We start from the raw sequence: 21,762 nt of genomic DNA on the forward strand, positions 1-21,762 counted from the left end.
TAAGTCTGCAATGCTGTCTACTGTTTTACATTGCTTTGTGATTAAAAGTGATGTAGAGAATTAAATAATTGTACTAGTCATAAAGGTAGTGTAAGTCTGCTTCATAGTAAGCAGTATCAGTGAGGGGAATCAAAAATCCCATCTCAGGGGTTTGCACTAACACCTGATCCTTTAAAGCAGCATGAAAAAGTTGGCACAGAATCTGTAATCAAGAGAAACATATTTATTAAATTACAACAAGTGAGGCCATGTCACACAGAAGCCGCAGCACTCTGTATGAGATGGTCTGAGGACTGAAGGCCACAGTATCTCTTATATACCCTCACAGGGGCTAAAAAGAGGCAGTACAAGTGCACAGAGGAAGAGTTACACACATAGATGGTCATACAGAAAATGCACAGTCGACAAGTAGGAGGAGCTAACAGTTTTGCCAATGCTAGCAAGCACATCCTGACAGTTACAGAATATTAGCAGCTGCAAGCACAACTGAGCATGTGCAAAGTAGGAGGAAGAGGCTAAATATACCGAGCAGAGAACAGCAAGATAGGACTGAGTACATGGTGAGCACATGGCCATCTAAAATGGCTGCCAAATACAAAATGGATTCCATAAAAAGACAAGATAGTCTCTAAATACAGGATGTCTTCTGCTAATGCTTAATCTAATCGCTGCTAAATTACGACAGACGACCCTTTCAGAATTAGCTGAAGACATTCCCATGATCCAGTAAGAACATAGAAAATATTTGTACATTAATTTTCACAATTTATCAATATCCTAATTCATTGCTAGGGGAGCATTTTCCAGTCTAAACATTTCACTAAGGGTATCAGCAGGAATCCAAGAAAAACGGGCATTGGATCATAATAAACATACAGACAGTAGGAGAAAGCAATGGCCACTATTATAAACAGAATTATCATTTTTCTTGGCCTAAGCTAAAGCAAATCCTAAAATCATCTAGTAGACATTTTCAGGGCTCCTATGCATTTCAGTGACTATTCATTTTAAATTTCAGAATAGCTAACAGCTCATATCTAATAAAAACATTTTCCAATTGACTGTTACATTTTCCTTTTATGAGGGCTAGAACATCAAGCATATCTGGGACCAGGAGGACCACACAGGGCCATAGGAATTAGGACCAAGAGCTGCAAAGGGCTGCTCTTCAAAAATGGGACAACTAAAGGGATACATTATTGACAAAAAAGAGGAAGTCCTTGGGGAAATTGAAGCCGCTGTACAACCAACCAGAGGGGGAGTCTTCTCCCTGTGTCCGTTTGAGCCTCACAGGCAGGCTCTTGTTGTTTCCTGCACAACTCGCAACTCAAGAATCACAGTCCAGTTTCAAGGAAAAAAGTCTCTTCTTTCAGGATAGGGCAGTCACCCAACAGGCAAATGCTCTTAGCGATCCTGTCCAGTGTCTCAAACAGTGCACCACTTTTCTTCACTTCAATCTAACAGGCACCAGAGACACAGCACTTGAACCCTAATCTCAAGTCCTTCCCTATCTCCTATATTGCTCTGCTGGCACACTGCTCATTCGTTGGGGCTACACATTTCCATCCAGTGTACCCAGGTATCTCTTGACCAACAAACAAAGGTGCAAACTTGTATTCACTTTAGGACCAGAAATCAGAGGCCTCATTCTAGGATCTCTGAAGCAACCCTTGTTTCAGAAGGGGTCACCTCAAGCAAAACCTCCTTGCCATTCTGGTCGGTCTGTGACTCTCAGCTGGGCATGATCCACGATTTCTCCTTTCTGATTTGTGACCCCGTCTTTCGCTCAAAACAGTGGCAGGGGTACACACTTAATCACAGGGCTTCCGCCTTCACTGAGGTCCTAGTTGCCAGCAATGCTTGTGCTGGTTACCTTCACTTTGGCTTCAAGCTGCACTGGTGCTGACGCTGACTCCCCAGGCTGAATCTGATGTCCGGGCCCCTCTGGTAGTGGTTTGTACAGCAGCAAATATCTATCGGTGGACAGAACAAATTGTCTTTAGACAAGGCACAGAAACAGTCTATCAACAGAGTGTTAGAAAATACTTCCTAGTCTTGGGATGCCCCATATATTAGCAAGGCACCCAAGAACCACTTCCATCTATCTATGTGAGAGTAAAGAAAAACACAGGCTGGACCTATTGGCAAGTATACAAAAAACAATTCATTGCAGGGGATTTTCAAGCAGTTGGCCTGCAATCTTCAAAGGAGTGGCCATACACCAGGGGACTATAGTGATCTAAAACAAAATACTGTCATTGTCATAGAGTACAAAGACAAAAGGTAGTAGGTAAAACAGCACCTCTAGCCTCTTCAATTGGGTTTCCATGTGAGAGCATACCCTCATCCATCTAAAGGTAGACAACTACATAATGGATGTCTTCACACATAGTGGCATTGTCTAAGGGGGTAAGCACACTTTCCTCAATTATTAAGTGTAGGTGTTCCTAAATTCCTTATCTAGAACACCTCAAAAAGAGAAATCACATAATACAGATTATCAGGGACATGTAGACTAATTGTACGTCAGGTGGACTATACAATACAAAAGCTAATAGCAATGTAGAAACAACAGACAAGAACTAGAGGTCTGGTATTTCTATGATTAGGACACATCTGATCCCACCAAAAATTAAAGCAGCAGGGAAAAGAACTAAAAACCAAATTAGAATAGGCATTTGAATTTGTCATACTAAATACACGTGAAAGTATCTCCTATTGAGGTGGACAACTGATCTTACTATAATCTATCACTACCCTAACAGTCAGACTAGAAAACATCAGAGTAGGCCTGAAGAAATTTTGAAAACCAGTTTGGTCATACAAAAGGGAATTACACATATTATAGAGGAACCTGATACATCACTGTAGTCTGGAAATGTAAACCTCTAAATGGTGAAAGAAAAACGAAAAAGAAAATAGGACTAGAACACAGCTAAAATCCTCAAAAACTAGGCACAATGTGACATCAATCAGGGGAGAAGCAGCAAAAGAAAAATCTATAGGAAGGACAAAAAGTACTTGGGTGATAGTCAAGTTTGTGACATAATGCCAAGAGCATGGGTGATACAAAAAAGTCAAAAATAGTACACATATTATAACTCTACCGCTGGCCACTACACCATCTACGGTAATCTCAGCTAGTGATCCCATTCCTTCCTTTCTCGGGGAAAATGAAACCTGGTTTCCTTTAAGACAGAACATCATTTAACTAATACTATATAGAAATTAGGTCACCTTGCATAAGAGTCACAGATCTATAATTGCTTCCTTAGGTCCAATCAAGGAAATATAAATGTGAGGCTGCCTTTTCCTTAAGGGAAAAGAGCAGTAACGACTAAAGGTGGCACACTTTGCTGTATATATTATAACCACATAGGCATGCACTTGGTGAAGTGCTGTCTGTTCTTGCTCACAATATAACAATATCATATATCATAATTTAGTATCAGCAAGTTTTACCACTTAACAAGTTTTAACCACTGTTGCTCAAAGGATATACATAGTCATGTCATCCCTTCACAACACAGCAAAACTTACAAAAGCACCAACATGGATCACAAACATACATAATATAGGACATGTCATGCCAAGCCATCAGATATACTTTGCTGTATACCTAAGCACAGAAAAACACAATAGCATGCAACACCATTACATGCACTTTCTGCACAATAAACACTCCAATAACATTAAAAAAAAACCATTTGGGCCCATTTTAATTTTGTCAGACTTATACCTAAATAACACCTTCTTTTAATCCATCCTCACCCCTTTGACAGCAGATCAAGCAGTCAGGGAAGATCAGCTTGTCAAATATAACTTACTGTGTCGCGTCAGACACACAGGAAAAGCAGGGAAAATTCATAGAAGAAATGCAAAAAACATGAAAATGCACAAATAATTCATTTCAAAGAAGTCATAAAAACACATCTTTGTTTCATCATACAGCCAATACTTCACATAACACGCAAAATCTCAAGTGGAACCACCCAGCTTTTGTAAATGTACAAAATCTCTTAAGCAATAACTCTTTCACAGCCTCTGCGTGTCCCTTACACCAACCCCCCAGTTTAGGCCCTGCTGTTTATAAAAAGCCGTGTCAGGAATGCACTCTTCAAATGTCGACATGAATGGCTCCTTTGCGTGACGCTTTTCCAAGCAATCATTTCACCATTTGTTGTCACATACTCCTAAGCCCCCACCACACTGACGTAAAGGTCAAAATCTGGCTGGAGCACCAAGCTTTCTTGTAACCTCCCTGTGAAACTGACAAAGACAATAAGTCTCTGCAAGTCTGTGCAATAATCAACCCTATTTAAAAAAAGACATTTTAAATATATTACTTCTTTTAGAGAACTACAATTTATTTATTCTCAGAGCCTGTGAATAATTTATGGAACATAACACACCATACCAGCTTCAGAATAAATGTGTGTCACTGTGCCATGCAATGTTACACATTTTATCAACCTTAAATGAATGAATGGCTCAGTAGGCCCGCTGAAGTCAAAACTTTCAACCCTGATATTAAACATAAGCCTCTGCGCTGGGCACATTGACTCACTAAGCTATGAAACAGCAAACGTGCACATTTGTATTATACTTGAATGTATACATTCACTGAAGCCTAAGGCACTATAAAACTAGTTTAAATGGCAAGAAAGCCTTTTAAAATGGTCTATTTAACTCAATATCGTTTTTGCAATTTGAGGTACTTAAAAATAAATAACCTATACTTGTCTTACATATTAATCATCCTCAGATTGTTCTTTACAGATTGCAGAAATCAGACTTAGACATATCTCATATAGATCTTTAAAAAAAATGACTTCTTACGCCTGCGCCAAGTGAAGGTCCCATACATAAATGTCCTCATTATGCAGTACTGCACAACTTAAATTAAATTATAATGCTAGGAGGTCACAGTATGAGTATTAAGCTTTATGAATATCAAAAAACGATTTTAAAAAGCCCTTATTTTTTTCAAAAATAATTTTTTTATGTCATAATTAAAAATTACTCTCCATATTTCGTTTTTGTAATAATCCTATATTTAAAACCAAGCTGCATCCCTATCATAAATCTGCCCCTTGCTTATGTTTTTAGAGCAACTATTCACAAGCCTAAGTACATAAGCTCAATTTTAAATATACGACAACTTCGCGCCACTTTTGTTTGAAAAGGACAATGATTTTAGCAACAGAGCCAGACATGTGCTGACGAGAAAAATGCTAAAAGAGAAGGAAAACCGAAATTGAAATGTCTGTCTGTGATACAAATAATTAACCTTATTTTTGTAAACCTTGCTTCCAAAATAACACTCTGAGATGCAAAGTTGCACGTTTAACTAAGGAAGAAGTCCTGGCTAAATAAACGAGGCCTGCGAAAATAACAGCTGTGCCCTTGACGGCAGGCCCTACCCAGTGTTAAATTTCCTGGAGGCAGCCTTACTAAAAACAGACATTCCAAGCTTTGAAATGCGTGTTTAAGAATACATATTTTAAGTTCAGAAAAACTCACTCCAGCTAAACTGTTTTGCCTGTAAGCATCTTAATGCAATGTATATTTAAGTAAACACGCTATGAGTGTGTTGTCTACAAAAACACACAATTTCACTTTTCTGCTATAGGCCTTTAATATTCCTAGTGAATAAGAATTTTAAGTTTTATCCCTTAAACATTTAACAGTTGTACATGTGCGCTATGCCTTACCCTATAACTTTAAGGAGAAACATATAGTTATGTTTAGCACATCACATAGGTCATTCCTGAATTTCTATCGAATTTTTCCCTAATATTAATTAATCTAACATTATGTTTAACAGACTGAAAACATCAAAAATACCCACAAAAATACATTTGAGCTCAGTACAGACATAAACAGAAAAGGGGTAAAACACAAAAGACACACAATACAGCGCGCTTTAGCCATGTTTCGTAAATAGCGACGACGCAATGTACAAGCAAAAGTTACATGAATGGAAAAAACCCACAAACCAGCTAGACATTTAAACACACCTTTTAAACCATGGGTCAACACTAAAGCCAGAAACAAAAGACAGCCCGCAGACTGCATCCAAACCACCTATGTAAATTCCAGTTGTAAGTCATATTTACAAGGAAAAACCCTATTCTCAACAGTATTCTAAAAACTGAAGTAGAAATACTCTCAATTCACTAATTCAGGCTGGCAGAACACCAAAAACCGCTCTGCATCTCTTCATACATAAAATTGCACAGAACAAAAGGATCCTCATGTGTATTATGGGCATATTTAAATTCCCTGGGGAAAAATTTCACCAAGGAAGAAATATGTTTTCATACCTAAAACCTATTTTAAGTTTTCCCTCTAGGGGAAGCCGGCTAATTCAATTCATATCTCACTATGGTACCTCTCATAAAACTACACATTTTACATGTGAGTTTGGAACAGGCATGCAAACAAACATAATGCAAAATATGCATTATCATAATCTAAAATGGCACTTAATCATTGCGCCGCTCATAACCATAAATGGAGAAACATCTCCACATTACCTGCCTACATGTGTTGCAACGCATATATCACATAATCCATATCATAAATATGACCGATCATCCATACATATCCATATCCATATCCATATCCATAAGCCACAGCAAGCGTATCCTAAAACTGCCTTGCGAGTCACTGGCTACCATAAGCTCACAGTAATTACCATACAATGGTTCTTACCAAGCACGAGCGTCCAGGTTCTATCTGCCAAGTTTTGAATGACCTAACAGTCTTTTCTTTTAAAATATTCACGCCAGAAATGTTCTCAGTCAGGGGTGCCATCATGTGGAGGATCAAAAACCAGTAAGATCAGAAGTAGACTGGGCTACAGAGACTAAGAACCCCCAGAATTGGTACCTCCTTTAGTAGAATCCTGCCTTGTCTTCCTCAGTAAATGTCTGACTCCTGATAAGTTCACTCCTTCAGATAGTCACCGCTCTGATGAGCCCCAAGTTGGCGCGCCAAATGAGGGAAATCAAAAATCCCATCTCAGGGGTTTGCACTAACACCTGATCCTTTAAAGCAGCATGAAAAAGTTGGCACAGAATCTGTAATCAAGAGAAACATATTTATTAAATTACAACAAGTGAGGCCATGTCACACAGAAGCCGCAGCACTCTGTATGAGATGGTCTGAGGACTGAAGGCCACAGTATCTCTTATATACCCTCACAGGGGCTAAAAAGAGGCAGTACAAGTGCACAGAGGAAGAGTTACACACATAGATGGTCATACAGAAAATGCACAGTCGACAAGTAGGAGGAGCTAACAGTTTTGCCAATGCTAGCAAGCACATCCTGACAGTTACAGAATATTAGCAGCTGCAAGCACAACTGAGCATGTGCAAAGTAGGAGGAAGAGGCTAAATATACCGAGCAGAGAACAGCAAGATAGGACTGAGTACATGGTGAGCACATGGCCATCTAAAATGGCTGCCAAATACAAAATGGATTCCATAAAAAGACAAGATAGTCTCTAAATACAGGATGTCTTCTGCTAATGCTTAATCTAATCGCTGCTAAATTACGACAAGTGTGATAGGAAATGTAGAACATGATTGAGGAAGAAGGGGAAGATATTACTAGTCCAGGATTGTGTAAATGATCTTCAACATTTTAATTCTGAAAGTTGTGGAAAAGCGAAAAGACGGGATTGGCTAACAAGAAATCCAAGAGTTATACATGGCTCTGACAAGATTTGGCCTTGTGGAATCTTGTGGTAGAGAGCAAGAAGTCATTTATTGTATGTAACATGTTTTTGAAAACGATGGAGGATTTCTTTCAGAAAGTGGCGGGTTGAAAGTAATAACAGCACAACAGAGTGTAAGCTGTTCATAGGACATCCTTGGCCGTCATGGAAAGTAAGTTAACTTTAAGGAGTTCTGAATTCTGATTTTTAATGTTGTATGGGTTTTTTAAACACAATCATTTTGATTGTGTTTTTTTTTCCCCGCTGTTATATGATGAATACCTTCAAGTCACTGTTTTAGTGAAATTTGATACATTCTGAGAACAGCAAAAATAAACCATTTAACATGTATAATTAATTCTGTTCTGTTTGCATTTATGATGTACATGTAGAACTGTGTAGGAGGCATGGAGAAGGTGAGGCTTCTGTAAGTGTCAAAGTTGTTGCATACAGTCCTCATATTCTACGTAGTCTTTTATATTTCATTACTTTCACTGTTTCTGACTGATCTAAATTTTTTTTTTTAAAAAGAACAGTAAGTATAAGGGAAGGAAACAGACAGTTATGTTAAAAGAAACACAGCTATAGGGAATAAACTAGGGATACTGTTACCCGCAATCCTCTGCTGATGATGTCACTGAGCATGTCATGAATGATGTAATATGTGACATCATCAGCAGTGGATTACGGGTAATAGTATCTCTAGTTTACTCCCTTATAGCTGTCTTTCTTTTAACATAAGTGTCTGTTTCCTTCCCTTATACTTACTGTTCTTTTTTTAAAAAAAAAATTTTGGGTTCGCTTCCGGTTCGCGTACCGGGGAGCGAACTGGGAAGCGAACTAAGAGAAATAGAGGTTGGCACAGTTGCAAATATTGTACCAATTTTTTAATAACGGGGAGGTAGTTCTGAAAAGAACTTTTTTTTAAATTGTTTTTGTTGTTTTATATTTTTTTATTATTTTTCTGAACATTTTTTTACTTTTTTTGAATTTTTCTGAACAGTTTTATAATTTTTTTGTTTTTTTTTCGGAGGGGGCAACGAAAACGATTCATTGTAAAGGGCTCAACAGGAGCAAGAAAACAAAAAAAAAGAATTTATTGTTTGGGGAGTTTCGGACAAACATGAGCATGATTGTCAATAGCTCTGTTGATCAGAGTGATGCTACTTTCTGCGTAGCAAATGAATCCACTGCAATGTAGGCAGACTTGTTTTACTTCACGAAATCTCGTTTGTATATTTGGCACCATCTCCCTGCCCTCTGGTCCCGTTACTTCCGGTACAACAGATCTTCTGGCCATAATAGGGAGATTATCTAGGTCGTCCTGTTCCTCTTCTTCGTCTTCTTGCTGAATTATAACTTTAGCAGGTGGTCCACTCTTCCTTGGATGTGGTGGAGGTGGTGGGGAAGCACCAGCTGAAGCTAGTAAAGAAGCCATTGCTCACTGGTAACAAAGGGTCTTTCTCTCACAATGATGAAAGTCAGAGTGAGGAAAGAAGGAGGGATTTTCACCATTTGGGAAAAAAAATAGTTCTCAACCAATGAAAAGTGTTCATTTTAGATCATATGACCTAGTCTTACATCATTAGGAAACCGAAAGTGAAATGAACCAATGAAAAGTGTTATTACCAAGTCACATGACCTGCTGTGTGTATGTTACGCGCTTTGCAGGGCCTCCCGGTTTGCTTCCAGAAACCTGTGCTTTGCGACTCGGTAAGCGTACGAGTTCGCTAACGTAGCACGTCATATGACGTATCACGCGACAACGCGAAACGTCATGCGGACGGGAGGCGTCACGATGTTGTTTTCTAACGCGGCAGTTGCGGTAAAGAAACGTTTACCGGCTCGTGGTCTATTTCCCGGCATCAAGGTCAGCTAACGGGAAGCTTCCCGATTCGCGAAGCGGGAACGAAGAAAAAAAAATATTTTAAAAAAAAGTTATTAATAAACATATAAAATATATTTTTGGATTTAAAGAAGAATACATTTTACAGGTACAGATATTAGCTGTTAAAAAACCAATGAAATTCACTGAAAAAACCATAGGTTATAGACCATATATAGTTAGGAATTAGCATTTACAAAACCTTGAAAATTCACTGAAAAAAACATAGGTTATAGACCATATATAGTTAGGAATTAGCATTTAAAAAACCTTATTTTACTCACACAAAACCATTGAAATTCCATATATAGTTAGTTGCACTAACTATATATCGCGCACCCGCAATCCACTGCTGATCATGTCACATATTACATCATTCATGACATGGTCAGTGACATCACTGATGACATCACTGATGACATCTCAAATGACATCACTGATGACATCACTGATGACATCTCAAATGACATCACTGATGACATCACTGATGACATCTCATTTGACATTACTGATCACATCACTGATGACATCTCATTTGACATTACTGATCACATCACTGTTGACATCATTCATGTGATAATACGATGAACCTCTTCAGACTCTAACATAACCTTAGATACACTCAGTGTAAACAGACACTCACAGACTGTCACTCATCCATGGAGTTACTCATACACCTAGTCAGTCATGCAAAGAATCAATCACACCTCCATTTCCTCAACTATACAGTTATGCACACCTTACTTATTCAAACATATACTAACACATATTTACCTTCTTATACAATCCCTGATACAAGTTCACAATGATCCATACAGCCACTCACACATTCACTGGCTCTTATGCACAGTTATTTATATATGTCAACTTTCACATGTACTGTGTTTTACATATGTACTTACTTTGACATGTAGCACTGAGATATCCATTCACTCACCAATACACTCATGCACACAGTCAACCGCCCATACAGCTGTTTCCACATGCACTTTTGAACCCATACATCTAGTGAATCAACTGCTCACACATCTATGCACAGAGTCATACACCTCCCAGCCACCCACACACACACTCAGTCTCCCATACAAATACTTGGGCAACCAATCAATAACCCATATAGTTACTCATATAGCTACTGATCAACACATGCAGCAGTTTACAGAACAACAGACATAATGATGCACAAATTAAGACAGTTTAGTCACTAACCCATGCACTCAGTGAGACACATTTAATCACTCACTCATACATTCAGTCATGCACCTACTAAATCCTTCGTCCAGACACTTATACATCTACTCATTCTTCAATATGTAAAACATATTTAAACTTTACAGAAACACACAGCCACTGGATGATGTCATCAGTGATCTCATCAGTGATGTCATTTGAGATGTCATCAGTGATGTCATCAGTGATGTCACTGACCATGTCATGAATGATGTAATATGTGACATGATCAGCAGTGGATTGCGGGTGCGCGATATATAGTTAGTGCAACTAACTATATATGGAATTTCAATGGTTTTGTGTGAGTAAAATAAGGTTTTTTAAATGCTAATTCCTAACTATATATGGTCTATAACCTATGGTTTTTTCAGTGAATATATATATATATATATATATATATATATATACATATTCACTGAAAAAAACATAGGTATCAGGCAGGTTATAGTTAGGAATTAGCATTTAAAAAAACTTAGAAATTCACTGAAAAAACATAGGTTTTAGGGGTGTTATAGTTAGCTGGACATTTCACTCATACAAAACCATTGAAATTCCCCGTTATAGTTAGTTGTACTAACTGTAACTCTCGCGCCCGCAATCCACTGATGATGATGTCACATTTTACATCATTCATGACATGGTCAGTGCCATCACTGATGACATCATCCAGTGAATGAGGTTTGGTTCCATATTTCAATTTGTATTATATATATACCAATCTGCATTGAAGAATGAGTGGATGTATAAGTGTCTGGATGGAGGATTTAGTAGCAGTGTGATTAACTGGTTACTTGACTAGTTTATAGTGTCTCACTAAATGTATTGGATAGTGAATAAACCGTGTGAATATCTATATTATTTTTTCAGTTGTTGTGTAAACTGCTGCACCATTTAGTTACTAGCTATGTGAAAGTGTATATTCGTTATTGATTAGTTAAGTGATTATTTGTATGGGAGAGTGAATGTGTGTATGGTTCGGTGGCGGGTGTGTGACTGCCCAAAGATGTGTCAATAGTTGATTCAGTAGCTATATGACGTTAAGACTACATGTTATAATATTTGTTTGGGTGAATGAATACGTATATAGATGTGCTGATGAGCAAATATATCTCTCAATGGTATATGTCCAACAAACGAAAATAATAAAAGGCAGTGTATGTGACATTTGTTTTATATAAATAAGTATACATAAGACTCAGTGAACCTATGACAACCAGGAGTAATTCTAAATGTTTGTCTTGTTCTACTTGTATGTCTCTGTCCTCTTTCTTCCAGGTGCAGAAACGATCAGTAGAAGCCTCCTAAACCAGGAGTAATTAGGAATAAGTTTACTATTCCTAATTTTTTTGCACTTTTCACATTTTTTATTATTTTCACACCCACGTCCCTAGGTAAGGGTGGGCCTTAGTGTGCCCATACCGCCGGGGTTTATCACACCCAGTCCTGATGAATTGCCGGGTAAATTAACACCGTTTCAATGGCAAGAAACATGTCGACTACTCTGTAGGAACCCACCACTCAATTAAAGTGGACTGGTCCCTCACATCTTTGAAGATCTATTGTCTTTAGTGATCATTTAATAAATTGTTATCTCAGATACACTACTGCCATTTTTAATACCTCCATCACTCACTAATTTTCATTTGCACGCAACACGCCCTCTACTCACCATCCCGCTCCGCAGTAATCCTGGCGTTGCAGCACACCAAAGAGACACTCGGTCTCTTTGGTGGGGCCCGATGATGAAGCATGTCATCACTAGGTGGTGAGTGAGGGCCTTCCTTAACATCCCAGTGTGGTTGTTCTTGTGCTCCCGTGAACGGCATAGTCCTTTCTCTATGGACACTCTTCTTTTGTTTATTGAATTCCTAACTATAACCTGGCTGAAACCTTTGGTTTTTTCAGTGAATTTCGAATGTTTTTTAAATGACAATTCCTACTTATAATGTTGCCCACTTCCCCATTTTTTTAAACAAGTAACCAAATCTGCAATGCTACCTAAAAAATCAGGCAATAGTTCCACTTACCACTAACAAATTAATATCAAAATTTAAGTACTGTAGGAACGTCGAATATGTACTGCATTAATTACATTAAACTCACACCCATGTTTAAAGAGCAATATGTGATATAGTTTCTAATTATACACTTCCCACACCCAACAAAATCACAATACCCAGCACCATGATCACCACAACCATCCCCATGGACCCCTCCCCCCTACTACCTCAGCGGCAACGCAAAACAGGACAACGGACCTTTCCAAAATAATATATCTCCTTAACAGTACACTACCTTAATCTACAGAGATGTGGCAACCAAGTATGTATAAGGGAAAGAACTTGAACATCAACAATAATGTAGACAATGCTAAGACTACCGGTGAAATACTATACACAATTCACTATAGAAATCAAAAACTTTTCAGTGCGTACATATACCATTGATACGTGTAGTACACTGAATAGTGGACGCAACCATATTATCTCAGACACTGGGGAATATTTCGCTAATGTAACTGTGTTCCCCCCCTTTGAAACAGAAGCGGAGTGGGCTAGTCCAACGTAAACGTCAACGTATAACTATAAACAATTAGGCTACTCCTTGGGCGTGGTTCACTTCTACAAAGACAAGAGACTCCATCGCAGCGAAGGTCCTCCCCCTGCCACATGGCTGCCGCCATGAGCACGTACCTCCTTGATACATTCCCATTCCAAACTCTACGCCACAGCACCGCAGACTTATTATGTTTAGATTTGCATCTGTACTACGGACAGCATTGAATCCAGCCTTGCTTTATTTAAGGTAGAGACAATTGGATTCTATGTCTTCCGATTTTTTAAAAGGATGTGACAAAAAGCATACATCTATAACTGTGCTGACTACAGACTTCAATCTACACTGCGGACAGCAGGGTTCACAACTTGAATTCAGCTTTTTATCAACAATCCAGCCTTGTTTTATTTACTGTTGTACTGTGTCCTCAGATTATGTTAAGTGTGACAAAATACCATTCATCGATCTTTGTGTCGACTACTGCCTTCAATCTTCACTGCTTACAACACGGTTCACAACTTGAGTTCAGCTTTGGATCTACACTGCCCACAACATTGAAGTTATCCTTCATTAATGTAAGGCAGAGAAGATTTTCTTAAAGTATTAACAGTAGGAAATCCAGCCTTCATTTATTTAATGCAGAGACAATTCTACTATATGTCTTCAGTTTTGTTTACATAAGTGACAAAAGCATTTGTCCATGTCTGTCACAACAACTGACTTCAATATCTACACTGCATACAACAGGGTTCATATCTTAAATACAGCTTTCCATCTACACTACGGACAGCATTCAAGTTATCCTTGATTTATGTAAGGCAAAGACTTTTTTGTTAAAGGATGCCACAAAAAAAAGTTCCCCAATGACTGTACAAAGTACTGCCTTCAAATGTACACTACGAACAACAGAGTTCAATACTTGATACCAGGACCGGAGAAGCACTACAAACAACATTTAATTCAGTCTCGATTTATTTAAGCCAGAGACAAATGTACTGTGTCCTCAGATTCTGTTAACTGACACAATAGCATTCATCGATGTTTGTGTTGACTACAGACTTCAATCTACACTGCGTACAACAGGGTTCACAACTTGAATTCAGCTTTCCATCTACACTATGGACAGCATTCAAGTTATCCTTGATTTATGTAAGGCAAACACTTTTTTGTTAAAGGATGCCACAAAATAAATTCCTCAATGACTGCAGTGAGTTCTGTTTTCTAATGTACAGTGCAATCAAAAGAGTTTACGGCTTAATACCAGTGGCGCCAGACACTACAGACAACATAAAATTCAGTCTGGATGTATTTAAGGCAGAAAAATACTACTGTGTAAGGAGATTTTCTTAAAGTATGTAACAAAAAAGAGCATTCCTCGATGTCTGTGTCAACTACAGCCTTCAATTTACTCTGCGGACAGCAGGGTTCACAACTTGAAGTCACCTTTGCATATATACTATGAACAATAAGGAATTCAACCTTGATTAATTTAATGCAGAGACAATTGCATTGTATGTGTTCAGATTTTTTCAGATAGAATGACGATTGTACATGAGGCATTCCAGTAGACAAGAGACATATACCATTGCGACCCCCCAAACCACGAATCATCACAGGGTACGCACACGCTGAGTCCTTTCTGTACCACTAACAAGTAATTTCCCCATAGCCTTATTAAAGCAGAATTCAGTAGGCAAAAAACATTGCTCCCAGTACAGCTCCCCTGCATTACACATTATTGCAGGACACGTACAAGCTCAGCACCAAAGGTACCACTAACTCAATACACCATAAATCATCGGAAAAAGAGGTGAACAGTTTTATGTCACAGTGAGACATACTGTCCCTTTTAAATGGGATTCACGCAGAATCCAATCGACAAAAGACATGACTTCAATTACTGTGCCCCCCTCCCCCCTAGACCACGCGTCATCGCTGAATATGTACACACTAAACACCAAAGGTACTAGTAACTCAGTGCACCAAAACTGATTATCACGTGGCCTTACGAAGGTACCACTCACAACACAAAAAACATTACTATCAGTACAGCCTGCCCGGACCATGCATGATCGCAGGCTCCACAGAACCTTCTTATTTTAGATACCACTAACTCAGTCTAAACCAAACTAAGTAGAACACCTATCAAACCCTACACAATATCCCTTTATTATGCTTCCTTGAATAACATTTTATATGACTTATAGATTTAGTTTATCTATACTAATATAATAAAGAGAGAACCCAAAACTTTGAGGCGGGTAATCTTAGGAACCACAGCACCAATCACAACACCCAATACAGCGTTGGAAAGGGCAGTTGCAGCAGAAGGGCATAGGCTATGCAGACGCCCACCATATACATTTAAAAGGTAAAAGAACCGTGCCAGCAAAGTAGTCCCTTGTGGGCGTGTCTGTGTTGTGCTGTGGGCGTGTGCTGGGGGCGTGGCAAATGCTGGGGGCGTGTGGTACGTTCCGCCCTTCATGCCATGTCTCATATCGTGTGCTAATCCCACCCTGCTCCCTTTAAATACCCCTGCACCCCATAATAATAACCCACCCGTACTCCTTAAAATACCCTAACACCCTTAAACATGAACCCATCTTAACCCTATAAATATACCCTGTACCCCAAAACCCAAACCTATCCCTAAACCCTAAAAATACCGCTGTACCCCAGAACCCAAACCTAGCCCTGAACCCAAAAAATACCACTGTACCCCCAAACCACCACTGAACCCTAAAATACCCCTGTACCCCAAAACCCAAACCTACCCCTAAACACTAAAAATACACCTGTACCCCAAAACCCAAACCTAGCCCTGAACCATAAAATAACCCTGTACCCCAAAATCCAAACCTACCCCTGAACCCTAAAATACCCCTGTGCCCCAAAATCCAAACCTAGCACTGAACCCTAAAAATACCCCTGTACCCCAAAACCCAAACCTACCCCTAAACCCTAAAAATACACCTGTACCCCAAAACCCAAACCTAGCCCTGAACCATAAAATAACCCTGTACCCCAAAATCCAAACCTACCCCTGAACCCTAAAATACCCCTGTGTCCCAAAACCCAAACCTAGCACTGAACCCTAAAAATACCCCTGTACCCCAAAACGCAAACCTAGCCTTGAACCCTTAAAGAACCCCTGTATCCCAAAACCCAAACCTACCCCTGAACCCTAAAAATACCCCTGTACCCCAAACCCATTCCTATCCCTAAACCCTAAAAATACCACTGTACACCAAAACCATGGGACCCAGGCTCTTGAAATAATGGCGCCGTGCATAGCGTTCTTGTAAGACACCGAGGAAGGGACGCTTCCCGAAACGCGTCTGTCTTGAAAATAAAATCCGTTTAAAAGCTGAGGATCCTGAGAGTGCTGTTTTTCTTCCCGTTGGGAGAACTTGGGGGAGAACTTTGGAGCGTGAATATATATATATTCACTGAAAAAACCATAGGTTATAGACCATATATAGTTAGGAATTAGCATTTAAAAAACCTTATTTTACTCACACAAAACCATTGAAATTCCATATATAGTTAGTTGCACTAACTATATATCGCGCACCCGCAATCCACTGCTGATCATGTCACATATTACATCATTCATGACATGGTCAGTGACATCACTGATGACATCACTGATGACATCTCAAATGACATCACTGATGAGATCACTGATGACATCATCCAGTGGCTGTGTGTTTCTGTAAAGTTTAAATATGTTTTACATATTGAAGAATGAGTAGATGTATAAGTGTCTGGACGAAGGATTTAGTAGGTGCATGACTGAATGTATGAGTGAGTGATTAAATGTGTCTCACTGAGTGCATGGGTTAGTGACTAAACTGTCTTAATTTGTGCATCATTATGTCTGTTGTTCTGTAAACTGCTGCATGTGTTGATCAGTAGCTATATGAGTAACTATATGGGTTATTGATTGGTTGCCCAAGTATTTGTATGGGAGACTGAGTGTGTGTGTGGGTGGCTGGGAGGTGTATGACTCTGTGCATAGATGTGTGAGCAGTTGATTCACTAGATGTATGGGTTCAAAAGTGCATGTGGAAACAGCTGTATGGGCGGTTGACTGTGTGCATGAGTGTATTGGTGAGTGAATGGATATCTCAGTGCTACATGTCAAAGTAAGTACATATGTAAAACACAGTACATGTGAAAGTTGACATATATAAATAACTGTGCATAAGAGCCAGTGAATGTGTGAGTGGCTGTATGGATCATTGTGAACTTGTATCAGGGATTGTATAAGAAGGTAAATATGTGTTAGTATATGTTTGAATAAGTAAGGTGTGCATAACTGTATAGTTGAGGAAATGGAGGTGTGATTGATTCTTTGCATGACTGACTAGGTGTATGAGTAACTCCATGGATGAGTGACAGTCTGTGAGTGTCTGTTTACACTGAGTGTATCTAAGGTTATATTAGAGTCTGAAGAGGTTCATCGTATTATCACATGAATGATGTCAACAGTGATGTGATCAGTAATGTCAAATGAGATGTCATCAGTGATGTGATCAGTAATGTCAAATGAGATGTCATCAGTGATGTCATCAGTGATGTCATTTGAGATGTCATCAGTGATGTCATCAGTGATGTCATTTGAGATGTCATCAGTGATGTCATCAGTGATGTCACTGACCATGTCATGAATGATGTAATATGTGACATGATCAGCAGTGGATTGCGGGTGCGCGATATATAGTTAGTGCAACTAACTATATATGGAATTTCAATGGTTTTGTGTGAGTAAAATAAGGTTTTTTAAATGCTAATTCCTAACTATATATGGTCTATAACCTATGGTTTTTTCAGTGAATTTTCAAGGTTTTGTAAATGCTAATTCCTAACTATATATGGTCTATAACCTATGGTTTTTTCAGTGAATTTCATTGGTTTTTTAACAGCTAATATCTGTACCTGTAAAATGTATTCTTCTTTAAATCCAAAAATATATTTTATATGTTTATTAATAACTTTTTTTTAAAATATTTTTTTTTCTTCATTCCCGCTTCGCGAATCGGGAAGCTTCCCGTTAGCTGACCTTGATGCCGCGAAATAGACCACGAGCCGGTAAACGTTTCTTTACCGCAACTGCCGCGTTAGAAAACAACATCGTGACGCCTCCCGTCCGCATGACGTTTCGCGTTGTCGCGTGATACGTCATATGACGTGCTACGTTAGCGAACTCGTACGCTTACCGAGTCGCAAAGCACAGGTTTCTGGAAGCAAACCGGGAGGCCCTGCAAAGCGCGTAACATACACACAGCAGGTCATGTGACTTGGTAATAACACTTTTCATTGGTTCATTTCACTTTCGGTTTCCTAATGATGTAAGACTAGGTCATATGATCTAAAATGAACACTTTTCATTGGTTGAGAACTATTTTTTTTCCCAAATGGTGAAAATCCCTCCTTCTTTCCTCACTCTGACTTTCATCATTGTGAGAGAAAGACCCTTTGTTACCAGTGAGCAATGGCTTCTTTACTAGCTTCAGCTGGTGCTTCCCCACCACCTCCACCACATCCAAGGAAGAGTGGACCACCTGCTAAAGTTATAATTCAGCAAGAAGACGAAGAAGAGGAACAGGACGACCTAGATAATCTCCCTATTATGGCCAGAAGATCTGTTGTACCGGAAGTAACGGGACCAGAGGGCAGGGAGATGGTGCCAAATATACAAACGAGATTTCGTGAAGTAAAACAAGTCTGCCTACATTGCAGTGGATTCATTTGCTACGCAGAAAGTAGCATCACTCTGATCAACAGAGCTATTGACAATCATGCTCATGTTTGTCCGAAACTCCCCAAACAATAAATTCTTTTTTTTTGTTTTCTTGCTCCTGTTGAGCCCTTTACAATGAATCGTTTTCGTTGCCCCCTCCGAAAAAAAAACAAAAAAATTATAAAACTGTTCAGAAAAATTCAAAAAAAGTAAAAAAATGTTCAGAAAAATAATAAAAAAAATATAAAACAACAAAAACAATTTAAAAAAAAGTTCTTTTCAGAACTACCTCCCCGTTATTAAAAAATTGGTACAATATTTGCAACTGTGCCAACCTCTATTTCTCTTAGTTCGCTTCCCAGTTCGCTCCCCGGTACGCGAACCGGAAGCGAACCCCAAATTTTTTTTTTTTAAAAAGAACAGTAAGTATAAGGGAAGGAAACAGACACTTATGTTAAAAGAAAGACAGCTATAAGGGAGTAAACTAGAGATACTATTACCCGTAATCCACTGCTGATGATGTCACATATTACATCATTCATGACATGCTCAGTGACATCATCAGCAGAGGATTGCGGGTAACAGTATCCCTAGTTTATTCCCTATAGCTGTGTTTCTTTTAACATAACTGTCTGTTTCCTTCCCTTATACTTACTGTTCTTTTTAAAAAAAAATTTTTAGATCAGTCAGAAACAGTGAAAGTAATGAAATATAAAAGACTACGTAGAATATGAGGACTGTATGCAACAACTTTGACACTTACAGAAGCCTCACCTTCTCCATGCCTCCTACACAGTTCTACATGTACATCATAAATGCAAACAGAACAGAATTAATTATACATGTTAAATGGTTTATTTTTGCTGTTCTCAGAACGTATCAAATTTCACTAAAACAGTGACTTGAAGGTATTCATCATATAACAGCGGGGAAAAAAAAACACAATCAAAATGATTGTGTTTAAAAAACCCATACAACATTAAAAATCAGAATTCAGAACTCCTTAAAGTTAACTTACTTTCCATGACGGCCAAGGATGTCCTATGAACAGCTTACACTCTGTTGTGCTGTTATTACTTTCAACCCGCCACTTTCTGAAAGAAATCCTCCATCGTTTTCAAAAACATGTTACATACAATAAATGACTTCTTGCTCTCTACCACAAGATTCCACAAGGCCAAATCTTGTCAGAGCCATGTATAACTCTTGGATTTCTTGTTAGCCAATCCCGTCTTTTCGCATTTCCACAACTTTCAGAATTAAAATGTTGAAGATCATTTACACAATCCTGGACTAGTAATATCTTCCCCTTCTTCCTCAATCATGTTCTACATTTCCTATCACACTGATACTGCTTACTATGAAGCAGACTTACACTACCTTTATGACTAGTACAATTATTTAATTCTCTACATCACTTTTAATCACAAAGCAATGTAAAACAGTAGACAGCATTGCAGACTTACATTCCCTCTACTCCATGTTTTGATTGGCTGTTTCAATTAGCTTATAAAAAGAAACAGTTTTTCTGAACTCATTCAAAGTGCACGTATTTCTCCATAAAGTCCAGTGTTATGGTAAGAAGTTATGTCTCTGTACTACACTTATCCTCAAGGCCAAATCGTGTAGGAGCCATGAGAACTTCTTGAAATTCCTCAGAGCACATCCCGAGATTCTTTCCCTAAAATTTTGGTTTTAAAAACACCAGGTAAGAGTTTTTAAGGTCAAACGGCAATTTTTTTTTGAAAATTAAAACAGAATCATTGCAGAATGACCAGCCATTTCTAAACTTTAAATAAGCTGTATAATGTCCTGATGTTATTGAAGGACCATCATGATATATAATTGCTACAGTTACAAAAGTCCTTCCTGATATTGACAACTGTGAAGCCACAAAATTTTTAATTAAAGTTGTCAATTTTGTTCCATCAGGCCTACATCGTTGGAACATTAAAATGACATACTGGCCATATGTTCGTATAAATAATGTGGACATCATTTCAGATTTACATTGGCTACACTCCATGTTGTGATCAGCTGCTTTTACTAGCTTATTAAAGGAGACTGATTTACTGTCTGGCAAAGTTAAATATATAAATCTTTCTGAGTCTACACTAGTAGTACTTGATACCCTACAGTTCTCGCAGTCATGCTGCCATTGATAAGAAAGCCCAAACAGGTGATCTACATCTACACCTTCATCATGCAATACATCAAGCATGTACATTAAAAACTCCTGACAATCTTGCTGACTATTTTGAGAGAATTGTGTTTGGCCTGAACATCTGTCTAACAGATTTCGAATTTCAGACACACTTTCTATGTTTGTTCTATCAGTGCTACATTTCTCTAACACAGAATTTAACAAACTGCAAAATCTTTGATCAGATTTGACCACAATCTCTTCTTTTACATTTTCTAGAGAAAACAAAACATTAACTACTACATTAGCATAGCAGTTGCCACCAGAACTGTTTTCAAATTGAAAACCAACAACATCTTCAACAGAATCCTTTTTGTTTCTGCTTGTAATTTCAGGTTCATCGACTTTGCGTCTTTTTGCTACAACCTCCCCAGTATTGGTCACATTTCTTCGTTTCCGGCCTACCACACGTTTCTCA

The 21,762-nt window shown here is 38.5% G+C and overlaps 1 long non-coding RNA gene across 1 annotated transcript; it reads right to left on the reverse strand.

Moving 5' to 3' along the window:
* Positions 1 to 208: 208 nt before the first annotated feature.
* On the reverse strand, positions 209 to 7,546 carry LOC144827114 (uncharacterized). The gene is made up of 2 exons (XR_013610027.1): positions 6,895 to 7,546; positions 209 to 1,973 (listed from the first exon to the last, which is right to left on the reverse strand). It is a non-coding gene; the product is annotated as an uncharacterized LOC144827114 (long non-coding RNA).
* Between the last annotated feature and the right edge of the window lie 14,216 nt (positions 7,547 to 21,762).

This window comes from Lissotriton helveticus, chromosome 4_1 (genome assembly GCF_964261635.1).
Source record: "Lissotriton helveticus chromosome 4_1, aLisHel1.1, whole genome shotgun sequence".
In the NCBI taxonomy this organism is placed as follows: domain Eukaryota; kingdom Metazoa; phylum Chordata; class Amphibia; order Caudata; family Salamandridae; genus Lissotriton; species Lissotriton helveticus.